Source organism: Oncorhynchus clarkii, chromosome 20, assembly GCF_045791955.1.
Source record: "Oncorhynchus clarkii lewisi isolate Uvic-CL-2024 chromosome 20, UVic_Ocla_1.0, whole genome shotgun sequence".
NCBI lineage: Eukaryota > Metazoa > Chordata > Actinopteri > Salmoniformes > Salmonidae > Oncorhynchus > Oncorhynchus clarkii.
The window spans coordinates 70,599,760-70,620,309 of record NC_092166.1 but is presented as its reverse complement, the minus strand read 5'-3'; the positions used below and the strand labels follow the sequence as shown (position 1 = coordinate 70,620,309).

At 42.6% G+C, this 20,550-nt stretch overlaps 1 protein-coding gene across 3 annotated transcripts in view; it reads right to left on the bottom strand.

The window, feature by feature from the left end:
- LOC139376851 (protein phosphatase, Mg2+/Mn2+ dependent, 1Ba) overlaps window positions 1-6,161 on the bottom strand; it is a 40,272-nt gene extending 34,111 nt beyond the window's left edge. For all 3 annotated transcript variants that reach the window (XM_071119808.1, XM_071119810.1, XM_071119809.1), the window contains exon 1: window positions 5,777-6,161. The gene's annotated coding sequence lies outside the window, so the exon portion shown is untranslated. The remainder of the gene's footprint in view (window positions 1-5,776) is intronic.
- Window positions 6,162-20,550: the final 14,389 nt, after the last annotated feature.

Below are 20,550 nucleotides of genomic sequence, written 5' to 3'. Positions count from 1 at the left end.
GGCAAGGTAGAAAAATCTGCTGTTCTGCCCTTGTGCAAAGCCGTTAAACCCAACAACAACAACTGCTCCATTGGCACCGATGACGCCGATTAAGGCAGCCCCCCTGCACCTCTCGGATTCAGAGGGGTTGGGTTAAATGCAGAAGACCCATTTGGGTTTAATGCATTCAATTGTGCAACTGACTAGGCATACCCTTGCCCTTTCCACTAATTCTCTATGGCAGTTGAGGCGACAGGATCAAAACAAACAGAGAGCTACCTTCCTTCCAAGAATGTGAAAGGCTCTTTCTTGGAAGTAGACATCACTGTTTGTTTTGACTCCATCACCACCTCACCTGAGGTCATCTGAAGCCCTAGGGCTATTAAGGCCTAATCACTTCCACTTAATCATAGAGAATCTCAGTCATCATGAGTGTGGCCCATCTATACCAACATACAAATATACACTGCTCAAAAAAGGGAAAAAAAAGGGAAAAGGGAACACTAAAATAACACCTCCTAGATCTGAATGAAAGAAATGTTCTCATTAAATACTTTTTTCTTTACATAGTTGAATGTGCTGACAACAAAATCACACAAAAATTATCAATGGAAATCAAATGTATCAACCCATGGAGGTCTGGATTTGGAGTCACACTCAAAATTAAAGTGGAAAACCACACTACAGGCTGATCCAACTTTGATGTAATGTCCTTAAAACAAGTCAAAATGAGGCTCAGTAGTGTGTGTGGCCTCCACGTGTCTGTATGACCTCCTCACAACGCCTGGGCATGCTCCTGATGAGGTAGCGGATGGTCTTCTGAGGGATCTCCTCCCAGACCTGGACTAAAGCATCCGCCAACTCCCGGACAGTCTGTGGTGCAACGCCACGTTGGATGGAGCGAGACATGATGTCCCAGATGTGCTCAATTGGATTCAGGTCTGGGGAACGGGCAGGCCAGTCCATAGCATCAATGCCACACTCCAGCCACATGAGGTTTAGCATTGTCTTGCATTAGGAGGAACCAAGGGCCAACCGCACCAGCATATGGTCTCACAAGGGGTCTGAGGATCTCATCTCGGTACCTAATGGCAGTCAGGCTACCTCTGGCGAGCACATAGAGGCCCCCCAAAGAAATGCCACCCCACACCATGACTGACCCACCGCCAAACCGGTCATGCTGGAGGATATTGCAGGCAGCAGAAAGTTCTCCACGGCGTCTCCAGACTCTGTCACGTCTGTCACATGTGCTCAGTGTGAACCTGCTTTCATCTGTGAAGAGCACAGGGCGCCAGTGGCAAATTTGCCAATCTTGGTGTTCTCTGGCAAATGCCAAACGTCCTGCACGGTGTTGGGCTGTAAGCACAACCCCCACCTGTGGACGTCGGGCCCTCATACTACCCTCATGGAGTCTGTTTCTGACCGTTTGAGCAGACACATGCACATTTGTGGCCTGCTGGAGATCATTTTGCAGGGCTCTGGCAGTGCTCCTCCTGCTCCTCCTTATACAAAGGCGGAGGTAGCAGTCCTGCTGCTGGGTTGTTGTCCTCCTACGGCCTCCTCCACGTCTCCTGATGTACTGGCCTGTCTCCTGGTAGCGCCTCCATGCTCTGGACACTACGCTGACAGACACAGCAAACCTTCTTGCCACAGCTCGCATTGATGTGCCATCCTGGATGAGCTGCACTACCTGAGCCACTTGTGTGGGTTGTAGACTCCGTCTCATGCTAGCACTAGAGTGAAAGCACCGCCAGCATTCAAAAGTGACCAAAACATCAGCCAGGAAGCATAGGAACTGAGAAGTGGTCTGGTCACTACCTGCAGAACCACTCCTTTATTGGGGGTGTCTTGCTAATTGCCTATAATTTCCACCTGTTGTCTATTCCATTTGCACAACAGCATGTGAAATGTATTGTCAATCGGTGTTGCTTCCTAAGTGGACAGTTTGATTTCATAGAAGTGTGATTGACTTGGAGTTACATTGTGTTGTTTAAGTGTTCCCTTTATTTTTTTGAGCAGTGTACATATTCAGAGGCTACAACAGAAAGACCTGCAGTGCTCAGTTCACTTTACAGGGCAGCAGAATGAATGAGGCCTCTGGCCCTCTTGAACTGCAGGCTTATGGCATTTCAAAAGATGTCATTGACGTGAACATCAGACTTCGCTCTCTCCCTTCATTCCAGACCATGATCGCACCACTTACTTATCACTGTCAGCAACTATGTGGGCTACTTTCCTTTCTCCTCCCTCTTCTTGTCAGTGACCTCTGTATAAAGGATATTACAATAGACTAGGCCTATTTATTGACTCATGTAAAGGCAAGTGGATTCAACAGAATAATAATCAATGTAATAGCTCCCATCTGACACACATGAAAGTCTGCCAATGTCCCAGCTTTGTCTTGGAAAGGTTCAGGCTACATCAACACATTTAACAGTTGACACTGGCAGACCAAACAGAATTCTACTTGGTTGTTGTGTTGGCAGTGACAGGTGGCACTGGTCAGTCACGTTTACATCTACCACAAGGATGTTGAGAGCTTCTGACCAACAAACGTCCCTTTCCCCTCCCCTCTAGCTGAGAGAAGTGATGTTTACAGTGGGAAAGGGGCAGCATTTTGCACCAAAGTGTCAATATAAACATGTCAATGATGATTCAATTTCATCCACAAAGCTGATCCTCCCCCAGGGTGTTGGTGGTCAGTACCAACAACACAATAAGTCATTGTCACCTCTAGGGCTGTTGCGGTCACAAAATTTCATCAGCCGGTGATTGACAGTTATTTGCTTGACAATCTCACGGTAATTGACCGTTAATTAACATAAAAAACATTTAGCATCTCCTGGCTTCCACACATAGCCTACAAACCCATTTTAAAAAGTCTAATACATCCATGTAATGTAGCCTACACCATCACAATAAATCCATTATTTATTTTAGACAGGTCTAAAGCTGATATGAAGAAAATGTAGTCTATTTCAGAAGAAAAGAATAGCACACTCTGAGTTGTCCTTATGTTAGGTCCTGATGTGCCAAATGGCTGTGGGTGACACGAGTTCATTTAGCAGGCAAGATTTGCTTATAATTCCGTGGCATTATTTTATAGAAAGAACAATACAATTGAACAAAGCTGAATCACATATATTTTCTCCAACCGATTTGAGGGAGTGCGCACATGCGGCTATTCTGTGCTGAGAGGTAAACAAATAAGTAGGTACTCCTATATGCTTAACTTAGAGTTATTAATGTAACTTTAGTAGTTATACAAACGGTGGGCTATATGTTTTGATTTTATAATACATTGTGAGGCTGCATGATGAGTAATGATGATTTGAAAAAAGTAACTTGAAAGACACATGCTCTGTTTTTTTGCGCAGACTTTACACACTTTATCAGCCTCTCATTCACAATTTGACAAGCACTTGATAATGCCTTTAGTTTCACGGTGGCATCCCCTTCGTGACCGCAATGCACACTAAAAAAATCCATGCCTTTTGCAGCCTAGAGTTGCGTTGTGACCATCTCCCTGAGCGTGCTGCGCAATCCGAAGTGTCTCCCACTCACACAGCTCTACGTCACGTGATCATGTCTTTCTCACAGGCTACAAGTTAAGACAGACACATCGGGGACGCAACTGCGTGAGTCCTTATCCAATTCCGATACAAACCTTATTAAAACATATAGGCCTATGGGCTAGGCAACATGAGGTGTTCGACTATGATTATTTGTTTTTTCTATTGTGTTATTGACTGAACATTTGTTTATTCCATGTGTAACTCTGTGTTGTTGTTTGTGTCACACTGCTTTGCTTTATCTTGGCCAGGTCGCAGTTGTAAATGAGAACTTGTTCTCAACTGGCCTGCCTGGTTAAATAAAGATGAAAAAAAAAATATATATATATATATATATTCAAACAAGTCGCAAAAAACAGGCATTGTTTCTTATGCTGGACAACATTCACAAGTGATAGTATATAATTCACAAGTGATAGGCTAATTGTGTCACCCATCAGACTATTTTCGATGGAATATTGTCTTCACATGCACATATGATTTAGTGTGACTTTTTTTTATATCAAAACGGGGCAGCGGGAAAAAATACATGTCATCTATGCACTTAAATAACAAACGGAGTACGTTTTTCCCCATAGCCAGACAGAAAGGCTATATTCCTGTTGTAAATATAAGCAATGTGCTTAATATTAGAAAAATTGAGAAATAAATATAGTCGGTCTAGCCTATAGAAAGCTGATGGGATCCTCGTCTTTTTATTAGCGGCCATCACTCTGTTTTCTCCCGCAATTGCATAGCCTAAATTAGTGTTGAGCAACATGAGCTCTCATGAAGTGTTTGATTCAATTTTCAAATACATTTGCATTGGTATCAGAGTGATTTGAGGGAGAATCGAGTGCTGAGTACCAGGCAGTTAAGCAAGTTTGGTAGACTACTAATGAACAGCTGTGGAATTTGACTGCCTTCATGACTCGTGATGGCCCGGTGTGGCGGTAATACGGTCACCGCAACAGCCCTTGTCACCTCCACTGAAACCTGAAGGGGGGAACCATATGGTGCACCCATCCATAATCTAAGCAGGTGTGACCATTCAGATATCACGTGGTGGAGAAGAGTTAGCCTACAATTAAACATTTCTGGTCCTGCCAGTACTTGCACTTAGCCTTATAGTTGTACAAAATATATAACTACCAGTAAAGCCTAAACTATGTCTTTAGTTGCACCTGTTTGTTTTTAGAAATAATACTTTCTCTCTGAGATGGAATGAAGGGACTACACCTGTGTGACAACAAGTGCAGTTCACAATTGTGTTGCATAAATGGGGTGTATTCACCTGGAACCAAACACATTGGAGTAAAACGTTTAGCAATGGTGTCCAACTAATAAATACATCCCCGGCAACAGGAGTTCCACTGAAGGCCACTGCTTTCACACAAGTTACAAAGGTCAACACAAGTTAGTCAAGGATACAGAACACACCATGTCCGTTTGCATTTGATTGTAGTCCTAGCTTAGCTAGCTATATTCACCTGTCCTGGCACTGTTGATCCTGGGATAGCTAATGAGGAACAATAAAATCACGATTGTTCCTGATGTTAAACAACTTGCCAGAGGCTAAGGTGTAGTGTTACATTTAGGGTTTAAACACCTCATTATAGTTTAGGCGGGGGGGTTCGGGTAAATTACCAGGAAAATTGCAGTCGACCAATGTTTGTAGTTAGCTAATGTTGTTTATTTGAGTTAAGTTATAGCACACTACCAACTACTGTCACTTACATACAGCTATATACAGAGTAAATTAGTGTAACGGTAACCACAATTAAAGCTAGCTTGCTGGCTGTCTATGTCCAACATGGATGGCGACCAAATTAGCGTGCATTTTTATCTGGCTAGCTTTGTGTAGCCAACAACAAGTAAATACTGGACCAGTGTGGCTCCTGTGGCAATGGGCTAGTTATCTAACTAATGTACTGTTGGGACATTTTCTATGTTGTCAACAACAACAGCTAGCCAAATACCGGTATGTTACCTACAAGCAACGGTCGACTTCAATCAATGGCCATTTATTGTTTTCTCTACATAAATTAAATGAACTATGGTAGCCATAACTAACTATACACATAATTAGCCTGAAAGTCATGATTGAGTGTGACTTCAATTTGACTAGTGAACGTTACTAGCTAGCTAACGTTAGCTAGCTGGTTAACTTAGCTAGTTACCTAACATGCTAGCTAGCAAGTTGGCTAAATCCAATCCACCTAAAAGTGAAATAGTTCTCTACTTACGTTTTAGCAGAAATTGAGTTTGCTTCAAATAGCCCCTCGTCTGGTTGCAATTGAATATTTCTTTACTTGGATATTAATTTGGGGTTTTAATTCGGTTTCTTGAACTAGCTAGCTGATCAGAATTGTAGCTATCTAGCTAACCAAGATAGCAAGGCTAGCACTTGCCTTTACACGAATTCCCTTTTCAACATTTCTTGGCACTGACTGTTGTCTTTTTTATGCATATTTGGCACACAAAAGAGACAGCGCTATGAAAACAATGTGTTGTGGGATAAAAATACTAGTTTATGGAAGAACTGAACTGATTTGGCAGCTAACTAAATGTATGAAACAGATGACGTTCTTTCCTCCATTGATGGGCCAAAGCACAGAAGAGCTCTGCTCGATGTCCAGCTCCAGGGGAGTGACATTCTCTCCACTCTTTACAGTCATTGGTCAAAGTCTACTACAAATTTGAGCTGAGATTGGTGTTTAAATTTGTCAGTCAAATTACATTGTGACCTACCCTTTGAGGCAAAATATTATATAAACATTGTTTCATTGATTGCCTAGGCTATTAACTGTATATACCCCCCCTTATATGCTATTTAACATTTTCCAAATATAAATAGTTGGGTTTGGAAAGATCGGCTGCATTACAATCTACAGAACAGTATATTTTAAAACCTTATTATCTTACTTTTATTCTGTTCAGGTGTCTTATGGCTTGGGGGAAGAAGCTGTCGAGAAGCCTTTTGGACCTATCCTTGGCGCTCCAGTACCTCTTGCCGTGCGGTAGCAGAGACAACAGTCTATGACTAGAGTGTCTTAAGTCTTTGACAATTTTTAGGGCCTTCTGACGCCACCTGGTATAGAGGTCCTGGATGGCAGGAAGCTTGGCCCCAGTGATGTGCTGGGCCGTACGCACTACCCTCTGTAGTGTCATGCGGTCAGAGGCTGAGCAGTTGCCATACTAGGCAGTGATGACACCAGTTAGGATGCTGGCCATGGTGCAACTGTAGAACTTTTGAGGATCTGAGGACCCATGCCAAATCTTTTCGGTCTCCTGAGGGGGAATAGGCTTTGTCATGCCCTCTTCACGACTGTCTTGGTGTGTTTGGACCATGATACTTTTTTGGTGATGTGGACACCAACGAACTTGAAGCTCTCAACCTGCTCCACTACAGCCCCGCCGATGAGAATGGGGGAGTTCTCAGTCCTCCTTTTCCTGTAGTCCACAATCATCTCCTTTGTCTTGATCACATTGAGGGAGAGGTTGTTATCCTGACATCACACAGCCAGGTCTTTGACCTCCTCCCTATGGGCTATCTCATCATTGTTGGTGATCACTGTTCTGTTGTCAGCAAACTTAATGATGTTGTTGGAGTCATGCCTGGCCATACAGTCATGAGTGAACAGGGAGTACAGGAGGGGACTAAGCACGCACCCATGAGGGGCCTCCGTGTTGAGGATCAGCGTGGTGGATGTGTTGTTACCTACCTTTACTACCTGGGGGGCGGCCCGTCAGGAAGTCCAGGATCCAGTTGCAGAGGGAGGTGTTTAGTCCCAGGGTCCTTAGCTGAGTGATGTGGTTTGTGGTCACTATGGTGTTGAATGCTGAGCTGTCGTCAATGAATAGCATTCTCACATCGGTGTTCCTCTTGTCCAGGTGGGAAAGGGCAGTATGGAGTGCAATAGAGATGGCATCATCTGTGGATCTGTTGGGGCGTTATGCAAATTGGAGTGGGTCTAGGGTTTCTGGTATAATGGTGTTGATGTGAGCCATGACCAGCCTTTCAAAGCATGGCTACAGACGTGAGTGCTACGGGTCAGTAGTCATTTAGGCAGGTTACCTTAGTGTTCTTGGACACAGGGACTATGGTGGTCTGCTTGAAACATGTTGGTATGACAGACTCAGTCAGGGATAGTTTGAAAATGTCAGTGAAGACATTTGCCAGTTGGTCAGCACATGCTCAGAGTACACGTCCTGGTTATCCATCTGGCCCTGCAGCCTTGTGAATGTTGACCTGTTTTATAGGTCTTACTCACATCAGCTACGGGGAGCATGATCACATAGTCGTCCGGGACAGCTGATGCTCTCATGCATGCTTCAGTGTTGCTTGCTTTTCGAAGCGAGCATAGAAGTAATTTAGCTCGTCTGGTAGGCTTGTGTCCCTGGGCAGCTCACGGCTGTGCTTTCTTTTGTAGTCTGTAATAGTTTGCAAGCCCTGCCACATCCGACGAGTGTCGTAGCCAGTGTAGTACGATTCAATAGTCCTGTATTGACTCGTTGCCTATTTGATGGTTCATCGGAGGGCATAGCGAGATTTCTTAGAGTCCCGCTCTTTGAAAATGGCAGCTCTACTCTTTACCTTAGTGCGGATGTTGCCTGTAATCCATGGCTTATGGTTGGGATATGTAGTGAAAAGAACAGGTCCTAGTATCGACCCATGAGGAACAGCTTTATGTACTTCAAGAAATTTGCACTGGCCTGAGTTCTGTCACTAACATAATCAACTGGCGTCAGAGCCAAAGCCTATGAGGACAACTTATTCAATAAAATAAGATGATCAACATTATCAAAAGCTTTTGAAAGGTCCACAAACAAAGCAGCATATTTCATTTTAGTGTCGAAAGCATTGACAAGATCATTAAAAGCTGAAGGGATTGCTGAAATAATGCTATTCCCAGGCCTAAACCCTGATTGGTTTACATTCTAAATAAATGTATCATACAAAAATTTGCACAGTTGTACATTTACCAAGGATTCAAGAATCTTAGCTAGACAAGGAAGCCTTGAAATGAGGCGATAGTTATTAAAATGGAGCACAATAGCTGATTTTCAAAATGTTGGAATATTTCCTGACAGCAATGTTAACTAAAAAATATGGGTAATAGAGCCCAACAGTGGAGGTGTTATAATACCCTTGAAGCGTAGCAGTAAAAGAGGAAAATGGTTCCAATCGTTTTCCCACCATCCATTTTTCCCATATGGAATTTTAGAAACATTTAAAATAAGGGCTGTGTTTTGTGTTGGGTTACCATGGCGCGACGTTCTGATAACCATGTACTGTATATTTCTCTCAGACAGCATGACTTTTATCAGTATATTTGGCTCTATTTACTCTCAGATTCTAACATGCTAATTAGCATCAAAGTAAACATCATGCAAGACTACAAATGCCTGCAAGCTCCTGCACGTAATCTCTAGCTGACACCTTTGCTAACAGTTTAAAGAATTGCCAATTTAGCAAAATTTAGACAATTTATTCATTACTAAATTTAGCTAACATTAGATAGTTAATCCAGAGATTCTTAAAGTCTTGTCGACATCATCATGGCATTTGTAGTTCTTTATGATAGCCACATTAGCAGCTAATTAGCATTTCATTTTTGTGGGGTAAATACAGGCAAATATATTGATAAAAGCCACCTTGTCGTAGAGAGATTTACATGGTTATCAAAATGTCACGCCAGGGTAAGGCTGCAGAAAAACCAGCCCTGTATTTATTTTGTTTGTACTTCACAACCCTTTTTCTCCCCAATTGGTAGTTACAGTCATGTCCCATCGCTGAAACTCCTGTACGGACTCAGGAGAGGTGACTGTATGTTTGTTTTACTCCATGTGTAACTCTGTGTTGTTGTATGTGTCGAACTGCTTTGCTTTATCTTGGCCAGGTCGCAATTGTAAATGAGAACTTGTTCTCAACTTGCCTACCTGGTTAAATAAAGGTGAAATAAGAAAAAAAAAGAAAAAAAAGGTGAAGTTCGCCAGAATCACCAATGTGTCAGATGAAACACTGTACAGCTAGCAACCGAAGTCAGCCGTTATGCGCCCGACCCAGTACAAGGAGTCACTAAAGCACGATGGGACAAGGACATCCCGGCCAGCCAAACCTTCCCCTTACCCGGGCAACTCTGGGCCAATTGTGACCTTCCTCGTGGGTTTCCCGGTCGCAGCCTGGGATTGAACCCGGATTTGTAGTGACCTTTAGACCGCTTAATACACTTATTTTAAGTGTTTCTAAAATCCTGTATGGGAAAACTGAATAGGAAGTAGGAAGCTACAATGGCTTGCTAAAGTATTCACCCCCTTGGCATTTTTCCTATTTTGGAATTAAAATAGATTTTTTGGGGCTTTGTATCATTTGATTTACACAACATGCCTACCACTTTGAAGATGCAAAATATTTTTTCTTATGAAACAAACAAAAAATAAGAAAAAAAAACTGAAAACTTGAGCGTGCATAACTAATCACCCACCCAAAGTCAATACTTTGTAGAGCCAACTTTTGCAGCAATTACAGCTGCAAGTCTCTTGGGGCATGTCTCTATAAGCTTGGCACATCTATCCACTGGGATTTTTGCCCATTCTTCAAGGCAAAACTGCTCCAGCTCCTTCAAGTTGGATGGGTTCTGCTGGTGTACAACAATCTTTAAGTCATACCACAGATGCTCAATTGGATTGATGTCTGGGCTTTGACTAGGCCATTCCAAGACATGGATATGTTTCCCCTTAAACTACTGATTTAGCAGTATGCTTAGAGTCATTGTCGTCCTGGAAGGTGAACATCCGTCCCAGTATCAAATCTCTGGAAGACTGAAACAGGTTTCCCTCAAGAATTTCCCTCCATCCATCATTCCTTCAATTCTAACCAGTTTCATGAAAAACATCCCCACAGCATGATGCTGCCACCACCATGCTTACTGTGGGGATGGTATTCTTGGGGTGAGGAGAGGTGTTGGGTTTGCGCCACACATAGAATTTTCCTTATTGGCCAAAAAGCTCAATTTTAGTCTCATCTGACCAGAGTACCTTCTTCCATATACAGTGGGGAGAACAAGTATTTGATACACTGCCGATTTAGCAGGTTTTCCTACTTACAAAGCATGTAGAGGTCTGTAATTTTAATCATAGGTACACTTCAACTGTGAGAGACGGAATCTAAAACAAAATCCAGAAAATCACATTGTATGATTTTTAAGTAATTAATTAGCATTTTATTGCATGACATAAGTATTTGATACATCAGAAAAGCAGACCTTAATAATATTTGGTACAGAAACCTTTGTTTGCAATTACATAGATCATACGTTTCCTGTAGTTCTTGACCAGGTTTGCACACACTGCAGCAGGGATTTTGGCCCACTCCTTCATACAGACCTTCTCCTTGACGGCATAGTGTGTTACTAATGGTTTTCTTTGAGACTGTGGTCCCAGCTCTCTTCAGGTCATTGACCAGGTCCTGCCGTGTAGTTCTGGGCTGATCCCTCACCTTCCTCATGATCATTGATGCCCCACGAGGTGAGATCTTGCATGGAGCCCCAGACCGAGGATGATTGACCATCATCTTAAACTTCTTCAATTTTCTAATAATTGCACCAACAGTTGTTGCCTTCTCACCAAGCTGCTTGCCTATTGTCCTGTAGCCCATCCCAGCCTTGTGCAGGTCTACAATTTTAACCCTGATGTCCTTACACAGCTCTCTGGTCTTGGACATTGTGGAGGGGTTGGAGTCTGTTTGATTGAGTGTGTGGACAGGTGTCTTTTATACAGGTAACAAGTTCAAACAGGTTCAGTTAATACAGGTAATGAGTGGAGAACAGGAGGGCTACTTAAAGGAAAACTGTGAGAGCCGGAATTCTTACTGTTTGGTAGGTGATCAAATACTTATGTCATGCAATAAAATGCTAATTAATTACTTAATTTACTTACTTTGTTTTAGATTCAGTCTCTCACAGTTGAAGTGTACCTATGATTAAAAAAAAATTACAGACCTCTACATGCTTTGTAAGTAGGAAAACCTGCAAAATCGGCAAAATCGACACTAAACGTGTTTGCTTATATTCTTCGTTAAGCAATGGGTTTTTTCTGGCCACTCTTCCAGTTAAGTCCAGCTCTGTGGAGTGTATGGCTTAAAGTGGTCCTATGGACAGATACTCCAGTCTCCTCTGTGGAGCTTTGCAGCTCCTTCAGGGCTATCTTTGGTCTCTTTGTTGCCTCTCTAATTAATGCCCTCCTTGCCTGGTCCGTGGATTTTGGTGGGCGGCCCTCTCTTGACAGGTTTAATGTGGTGACATATTCTTTCCATTTGTTAATAATGGATTTAATGGTGCTCCGTGGGATGTTCAAAGTTTCGTATATTTTTTTATAACCCAACCCTGATCTGTACTTCTCCAGAACTTTGTCCCTGACCTGCTTGGAGAGCTCCTTGGTCTTCATGGTGCCGCTTGCTTGGTGGTGCCCCTTGCTTAGTGGTGTTGCAGACTCTGGGGCCTTTCAAAACAGGTGTATATATACTGAGATTATGTGACAGATCATGTGACACTTAGATTGCACACAGGTGGAATTTATTGAACTAATTATGTGACTTCTGAAGGTAATTGATTGCACCAGATCTTATTTAGGGGCTTCATAGAAAAGGGGGTATGCACCACTTTTCCGGTTGTTATTTTTTTGAAATTTCTTGAAACAAGTAGTTTTTTTTATTTTACTTCACCAATATGGACTATTTTGTGTATGTGCATTGCATGAAATCCAGATAAAAATCTATTTAAATTACAGGTTGCAATGCAAACGGGGATGAATACTTTTGCAAGGCACTGTATCTCATCCATTTAGAAGGCAGATGACACAGTCTTATACTCAGCTGGCTCCTCCTCGGATTTTGTGTTAAACACTCTACAACAAAGCTTTCTTAGTGTTCAACAAGCTTTCTCTGCCCTTAACCTTGTTCTTAACACCTCCGAAACAAAGGGCATGTGGTTTGATAAGAAGAATGTCCCTCTCCCCACCGGTGTGATTACTACCTCTGAGGGTTAAGAGCTCTAGGTAGTCACCTCATACAAGTACTTGGAAGTATGGCTACACTGTCCTCCTCCCTTAGCTGCAGGCTCAGGTTAAATCTATACTTAGTTTCCTCTATCATAGTTGCTCCTCTTTCACCCCAGCTGTCAAACTAACCCTGATTCAGTTGACCATGCTAGATTACGGAGATGTAATATATAGATCAGCAGGTAAGGGTGCTCTCGAGCGGCTAGATGTTCTTTACCATTCGGCCATCAGATTTGCCACCAATGCTCCTTATAGGTCACATCACTGCACTCTATACTCCTCTGTAAACTGGTAATATCTGTTTACCAATCGCAAAACCCACTGGTTGATGCTTATTTATAAAACCCTCTAAGGCCTCACTCCCCCTATCTGAGATACTTACTGCAGCCCTCATCCTCCACAAACAACACCTGTTATGCCAGTCACATTCTGTTAAAGGTCCCTAAAGCACACACATCTCCTCTTTTCAGTTCGCTGCAGCTAGCGACTGGAATGAGCAACAAAAAACACTCAAACTGGACAGTTTTATATCCATCTCTTCATTCAAAGACTCTTTAACTGACAGTTGTGGCTGCTTCACACGATGTATTGCTGTCTCTACCTTCTTGCCTTTGTGCAGTCCGGGCCTAAGCCTGTGTTCCTGGCCCAATAATATTTGTACCATGTTTTGTGCTACTACCATGTTGTGCTGCTGCCATGTTGTTGTCATGTTGTGTTGCTACCATGCTATGTTGCTGTCTTAGGTCTCTCTTTATGTAGTTTTGTGTTGTCTCTCTTGTTGTGATGTGTGTTTTGTCCTATATTTTTATTTTTTATCCCAGCTCCCATCCCCGTATGAAGCCTTTTTCCTTTTGGTGGGCCGTCATTGTAAATAAGAATTTGTTCTTAACTGACTTGCCTGGTTAAATAAAGGTTAAATAAACAAATAAAAAATACTCCGGTATTGAGCCAACAATGATGGGCGGTGCACACTTAAGCAGACCAGGATCCAATTGGTCAGGCCATGTGGATTTCTTTTTATCTATTGTTAGCAAAGCAACCAGGCCATATTTTTCTGATAATAGCCTAAAATAAATGGTTTGAATATAGTTTCTCTGATCCTTCCCAAGTATCCAGCCCAATATCATTGTGACAATATAAAATAGCTTTTCCTTCAAAAACGAGGACAGCTTTTACCAATGCGCCAGAGGAAACACTGTGCACCTGGCCACCTTGGCTAGCGTACACTGCGCCCAGCCCGCCACAGGAGTTGCTGGTGCGCGATGAGACAAGGACACCCCTACCGACCAAGCCCTCCCTAACCCGGGCGACGCTAGGCCAATTGTGCGTCGCCCCACGGACCTCCCGGTCGCGGTCGGTTACGACAGAGCCTGGGCGCGAACCCAGGACTCTGATGGCACAGCTGGCGCTGCAGTACAGCGCCCTTAACCACTGCGCCACCCGGGAGGCCACTTAGAAGTTATTTCAAATAGATAGCCCGCTGAAATAAAAAGGTGATTAAATGCATCAATGATGGAATGCTTTCTGTAATGAGACCCATGTTTGAATTAATTTGTTGTGGCAGAGAGGAGGAAGTATAACCCTTCAGGGATTTGACAGTTTTCCCGAATTTAGCCGGGTTCCCATTACAATCCGAAAGAGCGGTTACATAATAATCAGATTTAGCCTTTCTGATTTGTCTTACACAAGGATTCCTCAGTTGCTTAAAAGCTTGGCAGTCCGGGCCTAAGCCTGTGTTCCTGGCTTTGACCCAAGCATCATCTCTTTTATGAATGACTTCTGATTATTTCAGAATGTACCAGGCATTCAATCTACCTTTAACCCTTAATTTATTTAAGGGAGCATGATTATCCGCAATAGTATTGAAGACATCTGCAAAAAGGTTGAAAAGCTAAATGAGGTTCAGGGATTGCTGAAAAACAATCAAGGCCACTAAAATAAATATCATGTAAAAAAGCCTGTTCACTGAATTGTTTTAAGTTCCTCTTTGTGATGACACAAGGCTTACATTTTTGTTTTCTCACATCTAACACAAACAACTGGGCAATGGTCACTATGGTCATTCATATTTTGGGTGAAGACACCATTAGAAACATACACTACCGTTCAAAAGTTTGTGGTCACTTAGAAATGTCCTCGTTTTTGAAGGAAAAGCTATTTTTTTGTCCATTAAAATAACATCAAATTGATCAGAAATACAGTGTCGACATTGTTAATGTTGTAAATGACCTGTAGCTGGAAAAGGCTGATTTTTAATGGAATATCTACATGGGCGCATTGTCAGCAACCATCACTCCTGTTCCAATGGCACGTTGTGTTAGCTAATTCAAGTTTATCATTTTAAAAGGCTAATTGATCATTGGAAAACCCTTTTGCAATTATGTTAGCACAGCTGAAAACTGTTGTGCTCATTAAAGAAGCAATAAAACTGGCCTTCTTTAGACTAGTTGAGTATCTGGAGCATCAGCATTTGTGGGTTCGATTACAGGCTCAAAATGGCCAGAAACAAAGAACTTTCTTCTGAAATTTGTCAACAGTGAAGAGGCGGCTCCGGGGTGCTGACCTTCTAGGCAGAGTTGCAAAGAAAAAGCCAAATCTCAGACTGGCCAATAAAAAGATAAGATTAAGATGGGAAAAAGAAAACAGACACTGGACAGAGGAACTCTGCCTAGAGGGCCAGCATCCCGGAGTCGCCTCTTCACTGTTGACATTGAGACTGGTGCTTTGTGGGCACTATTTAATGAATCTGCCAGTTGAGGCGTCTGTTTCTCAAACCAGACACTCTAATGTACTTGTTGTGCACTGGGGCCTCCCATTCCTCTTTCTATTCTGGTTAGAGCCAGTTTGCGCTGTTCTGTGAAGGGAGCAGCGTTGTACAAGATCTTCAGTTTCTTGGCAATTTCTCGCACGGAATAGCCTTCATTTCTCAGAACAAGAATAGACTGACGAGTTTCAGAAGAAAGTTCTTTGTTTCTGGCCATTTTGAGCCTGCAATCGAACCCACAAATGCTGATGCTCCAGATACTCAACGAGTCTGAAGAAAGACAGTTTTATTGCTTCTTTAATCAGGAAAAAAAATTCAGCTGTGCTAACATAATTGCAAAAGGGTTTTCTAATGATCAATAAGCTTTTTAAAATGGTCAACTTGGATTTGTTAACACAACGTGCCATTGGAACACAGGAGTGATGGTTGCTGATAATGGGCCTCTGTATGCCTATGTAGATATTCCATAAAAAAATCTGCAGTTTCCAGCTACAATAGTCATTTACAACATTAACAATGTCAACACTTTATTTTTGATCAATTTGATGTTATTTTAATGGACACTTTTTAAAAATGTTCTTTCAAAAACAAGGACATTTTTAAGTGACCCCAAACTTTTGAACGGTAGTGTATTTCTCTGGTGTATTCATTAAAATAAGATCAATCAGAGTTGGCTTTGAAGGACCTTTAAGGTTGGGCCGGGTATGCTTAGTCACCAGCTGGGTTAGGTTTAGATCAGTACTCGTCTTTTAGAATGCCTGATGCCTGCATTTCCCAATCATAATTTAGGTCACCTAGGATAATAACCTGATTTAGTAAAAGAAGACAACAAACTAGTTCACGAGATTCAATCATCCATTCAACTTCACCAGACAGCCATTGGGTCCACTGCTTTGTGAACCTGAATGTCAGATTTAGTGGTAATTTAATCCGACCACTATCTATGGTGCTGAATGTCAGATTTTTCCTCTATTGCGCATGAAAAAGGCTTGAATTTCTTGTGCGGCTCCCTGAACACATTTTTGTTGTTGTTGAAACATTTTCTCTGCCAGTCATAAAGGTTGCAGACCCCTGCCGTAAAGTTCACGGAACGCAACAAAACGCAATGCAGCACATTTTTTTGTCTCAAAAGCAATGCAGCACATTTTTTGTCTCAAAATAGGTGGCTCCTTGTAGTATTCACATAGCATTCAACGCACTCTTGCGCCCCTCAAATTGTTATATACAATTCCTTGCGCTGCACGTGGGAGCAGTTTTGTGTAGAGACCATAAACTGGCTTGATTACTATGAAAGGGTGAAAAAACAGATTTTTTGATCCAAACTACATTGTAGCCTTAGAATCCCCAAAGGGTATTTTGTTAACTACATGAGTCTAGAGCTACGTAGACTCAGGGAGCTGCGTAGATCTAGGAAACTGCATAGACTCAGGAAGTATGGACCTAGGGAGCCACACGGAGGACCCAGGAAGCTGTGTAGACCCTGGTAACTGCATAGGCCCAGGGACAGGAATCAGCAGTGTTTGTGACAGCTGTGGAGGGGATGGAAGGGATCAGACCTGGTTCCAGCAGGTCGGAAGGAGTGACAGGTTACTCCTGGATGGCAACTCGTCGAGGCTCCTCAGGCAGTAGGTTAACAGCGACCAATTATGGTGGAGGTTGTGGCGAGTTCCAAGGTGGCAACCGGTGGCAGGAGCAAAAGCAGCAACTTGCTGGGACTCTGATGTTGGAGTGATGAGTTCCAGCGCAACCAGTCAAGGCTCCAGTGTAGGCGGTAGCAACCGGCTGGGGATCAGTGACGTAGGCACAGACTCCTCCATGACGGGCAACATGGACATGGGAGTCAGGAGAAGAGGGTTGGGAAGGCTCTAGACTGGTGTCACTCCATGGGTGGCTGTGAGGCTTTGGGGCAGGCTGTGGACCAGGATGATGCACAGTGTAGAGTAGGATGATGTAAGGCATGAAGGTTCATCCATGGACTCCTTGGAGGCTGGATCCCATCGTGGCGGCTGGGCTCTGGACGATGTAGGCTGCTGGAGAACCATGGGGAAAGCCATTGGAGCTGCTCTGAGTGGTGTGGAGGACAGAGCAGCACGCTGCATGGATGCCTGGCATCCTGGTGGTTAGCTGTGCTCAGAGAGTAGAAGAGTGCTTTATGCTGCAGTAGTTTATATGTTGGGGGGCTAGGGTCAGTTTATTATATCTGGAGTACTTCTCCTGTCCTATCCAGTGTCCTGTGTGAATTTAAGTATGCTCTCTCTAATTCTCTCTTTCTGTCTCTCTCTCGGAGTACCTGAGCCCTAGGACTACCTGACATGATGACTCCTTGCTGTCCCCAGTCCACCTGGCCATGCTGCTGCTCCAGTTTCAACTGTTCTGCCTGTGATTATTATTATTTGACCATGCTGGTCATTTATGAAAATTTGAACATCTTGGCCATGTTCTGTTATAATCTCCACCCGGCACAGCCAGAAGAGGACTGGCCACCCCACAAAGCCTGGTTCCTCTCTAGGTTTCTTCCTAGGTTTTGGTCTTTCTAGGGAGTTTTTCCTAGCCACCGTGCTTCTACACCTGCATTGCTTGCGATGAGCCAAGTAAAGCCTCCCCGGCCAAACCCTCCCCTAACCCAGACGACGTTGGGCCAATTGTGCGCCGCCTTATGGGACTCTCGGTCATGGTCGGTTGTGACACCGCATGGGAACGAACCCGGGTCTGTAGTGACACCTCACTACAGACCCGGGATCGACTTTTGCGCTGCTCGGGACACCATATAGTATTCTTTCTAACAAAGATATCTACATATATTTCAGGATGTTGTGTATCCCTGTAAAACATTTTAATTCATGTAAACATAACAGTTTTTTAAAACATAGCTTGTCCCAAAAACGTAGTCACTTGGCACAACATATGGAGTATGGAGTAAGTTGAGCCGCAGGACAGGGTATATTAAGCCACTTACAAATTTCTGTACTAAATTAAATATTCCCACTACCTTTTTTAAAACCACGTCTATCTGTATTCCCAAACGTAATTCAACACAATCACAATCATTTTTGGTCTTTTAATACTTTAAAGTATATTTTAACACAGGCTTAACACCTAACAAACTCTTTGTACTTTTTTAAACAAACTTTTAACATAGGCCAGGTCCCGTTGGCACCTCATATACCAGCGATAATGCCTTGCATTACGCCTGGGGAGAAAACACTTCAATTTGCTCAACCTGCCATTGGCTCGACTTACCCCATGGCCATTGGTTCACATTACCTCAAGGTAAACATTTGGACTATATTAGCACACACATCTATCTACAAGTTTAACTTTAAACAATGCCACTTTATATAATGTTTACATACCCTACATTACTCATCTCATATGTTTATACTGTACTCTTTACCATCTACTGCATCTTGCCTATGCCATTCGGCCCTCGCTCATTCATATATTTGTATGTACATATTCGTATTCATTCCTTTACACTTGTGTGTATAAGGTAGTTGTTGTGAAATTGTTAGGTTAGATTACTTGTTAGATATTACTGCATGGTCGGAACTAGAAGCACAAGCATTTCGCTACACTCGCATTAACATCTGCTAACCATGTGTATGTGACAAATAAAATATGATTTGATTTTAATCAAACCACGGTCTGGAGTGACACCTCGAGCACTGAGATGCAGTGCCTTAGACTGCTGCACCACTCAGGAATCATCATTAGATAAGTATTCAACCCCCTGAGTCTGGTGGAAAGCAGACTGAACCAGGATTTCCTCTAGGATTTTGCTTTGCTTAGCTCCATTCCGTTTCTTTTTTTATCCTGAAAAACTCCCCTGTCCTTGCTTTTACAACGATTACAAGCATGCCCATAACATGATGCAGCCACCACTCTGCTTGAAAATATGGAGAGTGGTACTGTAATGTAATGTGTTGTATTGAGGACAAGAAGTTAATTTCTTTGCACATTTTTTTGCAGTATTACTTTAGTGCCTTGTTGCAAACAGGATGCATGCTTTGGAATAGTTTTATTCTGTATATGCTTCCTTCTTTTCATTGTCAATTAGGTTAGTATTGTGGAGTAACTACATTGTTGTTGTCCATCCTCAGTTTTCTCCTATTACAGCCGTTATTAAACTCTGTTTTTATAACTGTTTTTAATGTCAGCATTGGTCTCTTGGCAAATTCCCTGAGTAGTTTCCTTCCTCTCCGGCAACAGAGTTAGGAAGGACACCTGTATCTTTGTAATGACTGGGTGTATTGATACACCATCCAAAGTTTAATTTATAACTTCACCGTGCTCAAAGGGATATTCAATGTCTGCTTTTTATACCCATCTGCCAATAGGTGCCCTTCTTTGCGAGGCATTGGAAAATGCCCCTAGTCTTTGTGGTTGAATCTGTGTTTGAAATTCACTGCTCGACTGAGGGACCTAACAGATAATTGTATGTGTGGGGTAGAGAGATGAGGTCGTCATTCAGAAATCATGTTAAACACTATTATTACACACAGAGTGCGTCCATGTAACTTATTATGCAAATATTTACTCCTGTTTACTTATTTAGGCTTGCCATAACAAAGGGGTTGAATAATTATTGACTAAAGACATTTCAGCTTGTCATCTTTTATTAATTTGTAAACCATTTGAAAAACATAATTCCACTTTGACATTATGGGGTATTGTGAGTGACAAAAAAAATCTAAATTGAATACATTTTCAATTCAGGCTGTAATACAACAAAATTAGAAAAAAGTAAAGTGGTGTAAATACTTTCTGAAGGCACTGTACCTTGGCAAACATGTCAGAGAGGTCATACCTTCATGTGTTGTGTCCCATATACAACAGGAGTTCCCTGATCCTGGTGCAGTTTCTCCCTCCCGATATTGAATGACACCATTCAATTCAATTAAAAAAAAAGGCAATACAAGTAAAAGTTGTCTAGTCAAATGTTTTTGCCGAATGCCAGGTCTCTCTCCATTCAACAACATCAGTATCTGTCACACCCTGATCTGTTTCACCTGTCTTTGTGCTTGTCTCCACCCCCGCCAGGTGTCGCCCATCTTCCCCATTATCCCCAGGGTATTTAGACCTGTGTTCTTTATTTGTCTGTTGCCAGTTCATTTTGTTCGTCAAGCCTACCTCCGGTTCACTCCTTGCTCCTGTCTTTTTCTAGTTCCTGTTTTCTAGTGTTCCCGGTTTTGACCA